Consider the following 3,613-nt stretch of genomic DNA (forward strand, 5'->3'; position numbering starts at 1 on the left):
TCTTACAACTGCTTGTACTTGGAAGTCTGTCTGTCTGTCTCTCTGTCTATGCACATGCCTGTTATATCACTGACTGATACACCTGCCATCAATCTTATGCAGGCTTTGGTGATATAATGGAAATATTCAAGTGTACTATTTTGCAGATGTACTCTGGTGATGAAGTCCAACAAATTCCTCTTCAAATCTCCATCTCTCTGATGGTCATAGGAAAGCTTCAGCTACTCCTGATTTGTGTGATGCATTTCCCATAAATAGGAGGTTCTTAATGTCTGGTGGATAGGTCAGTGATGGACTGACGCACCTTAGTATATGCTTAGCTTCTGTTCCATATTTTCTTTCTTTCTTCCTTCCTTTCTCTCTTCCTTCCTTTTTTTCCTTCCTTCCTTCCTTCCTTCCTCTCTCTCTCTCTCTCTCTCTCTCTCTCTCTCTCTCTCTCTCTCTCTCTCTCTCTTTTATGCATCATGAGGCCTGCTTGTTGCTAGGCTTTAACCTACACATCTCATTTTCATTTATTATCACAGAATCTACTTGCTGTCCCTGGAAACCACTCAACTGTGGGTCAAGTCCAGTGCATACCAGACACAAATCCAAGGCCACCACCGTCTCACATCACAGGCCTCTGCAGGAGGTCCTGCCCTTCAGTCTGGGAAGGGATGAATGGGCAGAAGTCTGTGCAGACATTACAAAATCCTATGTCACATGTCTGTTCATAGGCATAATTATATTCTTTATATTAGGAATGAATGTGGCTATACCTTCATGGTTAGAGAATTCTCACCTCTTCAGAGAAAAATACCTTAAATCAGCAAGTTGACTAAATGCCTAAAGCCCCGAGAGATCAAAGGGAAAAGCTGGGCATGTTGGCACTCAGGCAATCTAAGTTCTCAGGAGACTAGGGGAGGAGAAGAAAGAGTTTGAGGACATCTAGGATCAATAGTGAGACCCTGTCAGAAAATAAAAATGGAAAAACAAAACCCACAGACTTTGATATTTTTCTCAGAAACATCAACTTTCAAAACAACAATAGAAAACAAGTTTTTCTCTTTTTTCTTTTCTTTTTCTTTTTTTTTTTTTTTTTTGTGGGGAGGGGAAGACAGGTTCATACTATGTAGCATTGGAATTCACTATGTATACCAGGCTTGCCTTGAACTCACAGATCCAAAAAGGAAGGAAAAAAAAAAAGCAAACGATAAAAGAAAATAAGCAGAAAAACATGGGTACCAGGTGTGGCTGAATGAAGTGAGAACATGACTGCTCCAAAGTATGGTTGAGGGGAAGGGTTTTTTGTTTTGTTTTGTTTTGAGTTGGTTTTTGGTTCTTCAAGACAGGGTTTCTCTGTGTAGCTTTGCAGTCTATCCTGAAACTCACTCTGTAGACCAGGCTGGCTTCGAACTCACAGAGATCCACCTGCCTTCAGCCTCCCGAGTGCTGGGACTACAAGCGTGGGCCACCACTGCCCAGCTGAGGGGAAGGGTTTTATTGTAGATATGATGGAAAGTACAGCCAGAAGCTTGAGGAAAAGTCCAGTGCAGAGACAGAAGGTAGTAGACTAAACCTGACCAGTAGATTAGACTGGGCCATGAGAGAAGAGAAACTTGGTTCCATTCCCAGCATCCACAGCTCCAGTTCCAGTGACTCTGATGCCTGCTCTGCCCTCCAAGGGACCAGACATACATGTGGTGCACATAATACAAACCCACAAATGTAAATAAGTCTTTAAAATAAAAACTCACTATGTAGACCAGGCTGAACCTGAACTCACAGAGAGGTCTGGCTGTCTCTGCCTCCTGAGTGCTGGGATTAAAGGCCTGTGCCATTGCATCCAGGTATACATAAGTAATAAAATTTCTAAAATGAGGCTGGAGAGATGAGAAGGCTCAGAGGTTAAGACCACTGGCTGCTCTTCCAAATGTCCTGAGTTCAATTCCCAGCAACCACATGGTTACTCACAACCATCTATATAATGAGATCTGGTGCCCTTTTCTGGTGTGTGGGCATACTTTCAGGCAGGACTCCATATACATGATATATAAGTGAATCTTTTTTTAAAAAAATTGATAAAATGAATACTTCATGACTTACAGAATGTCAGGATGTGAGAACCTGGTATTTGATATGCTCTAGAAGGAAATATGAAACACATAGCCACTTAGAACAGAATTTGGTAACTTCTTAAAAACTAGCCGGGCAGTGGTGGCGCACGCCTTTAATCCCAGCACTCGGGAGGCAGAGCCAGGCAGATCTCTGTGAGTTCGAGGCCAGCCTGGGCTACCAAGTGAGTTCCAGGAAAGGCGCAAAGCTACACAGAGAAACCCTGTCTCGAAAAACGAAAAAAAAAAAAAAAAAAAAAACTTAAAACATGGAGCTGGAGAGAAGGCTCAGTGTGTAAGACCACTTACTGCTCTGACAGAGAACCTGGATTCCATTCCCAGCAAACACTGTGGGTTCATAACCATCTGTAACTCCTGTTGCAGGGATTCAATGCCTTTTTGCGGCCTCAAGGGCACCAGTTATGCACTTAGTACATATACATATGTGCAGCCAAAATACTCACACATGAAAAAACAGCAAACACCTAAAACATATGGACTGGACTCCTATATGACAGAATAAAGTGCTGCATGGAGCTGGTCCCCTACAAAACTGGGGACAGTTAGAAACACAACAATCATGAAGACTATACAGCAAACAATCATATATTCCAGGAACTACAACATTCATTTAAAAAATAAAAATAAAATAAAATCATGTCTTATTTAATGGAGGCCACTCTTCCCCCATTCAAACTCAGTACCATGGAAAGTCCACTCCTCACTGGTACAGTCAAGAAAACAGGGCTGCCTAAGTTCCCCAGAAAGTATTAATTTGGGGGAAATAGGAAGATGGCAATAATCTTCATCTAGTCCCAATGTTCTTATTCGATGAGTAACTTGCAATGAAAGGCCACTCTCAGGACTTCTGTTCAAAATCTGGTTCACTCCTAATGCTGAGCAAGGTTGGCCAATGGCTGAAGCTTTTCTCTACATTTTCTGCATTCACAAACCTATCTGGGTTGTGCAGATAGTGGGATATTACTATTATAAGCAGACATTTGCTCAAAGGCTTTCCCAGAGTCAGTGGGCTCATGATGCATCCCAGCACTGTGGCCTCTCCAGTTCAACAGGATGGAGGTGTGGGCGAAGGCTCCTCACATCTGAAACACTCTTGACTTTTGTCCAGTGAGCATTCTCTTGAGTGCGTACAGTAGCCTATGAAAATGATTTTCCCCATTCACTGCACCCAATACATATATTCTACCCAGTGTGAATCTTCTAGATTCTAGAAAATCAGGTCCTGTAGCAAAACTCTTCCCCACATTCCTTGTACTCACAATGCTTTGCTGCAGTGTGAAATCTCTGATGTTTAATTAGGCCACACCTCACAGTAAAGAATCTCCTACACACATTACACTTCAAAATCATTTCCTCTGTTGTGAACTTATTGATCTTTCATGAGGTGAGAAGTGTTTGATTTGTTTTGAACACTTCCCAGATTCATGACATTCAGAAGGCCTTTTCCCCAGTGTGCACTCAGACATGATAAACACAGCTGGATTTTTTTTTTTTCTTAA

General features: G+C 42.0%; 1 protein-coding gene across 1 annotated transcript in view; it reads right to left on the bottom strand.

The window, feature by feature from the left end:
- Positions 1-3,575: 3,575 nt before the first annotated feature.
- LOC131902589 (gastrula zinc finger protein XlCGF8.2DB-like) overlaps positions 3,576-3,613 on the bottom strand; it is a 993-nt gene continuing 955 nt past the window's right edge. Inside the window, exon 1 of the mRNA XM_059253609.1 lies at positions 3,576-3,613. This exon is cut by the window's right edge and continues 955 nt beyond it. The gene's annotated coding sequence lies outside the window, so the exon portion shown is untranslated.

This window comes from Peromyscus eremicus, chromosome 1 (assembly GCF_949786415.1).
Source record: "Peromyscus eremicus chromosome 1, PerEre_H2_v1, whole genome shotgun sequence".
NCBI classification, from domain to species: Eukaryota; Metazoa; Chordata; class Mammalia; order Rodentia; family Cricetidae; genus Peromyscus; species Peromyscus eremicus.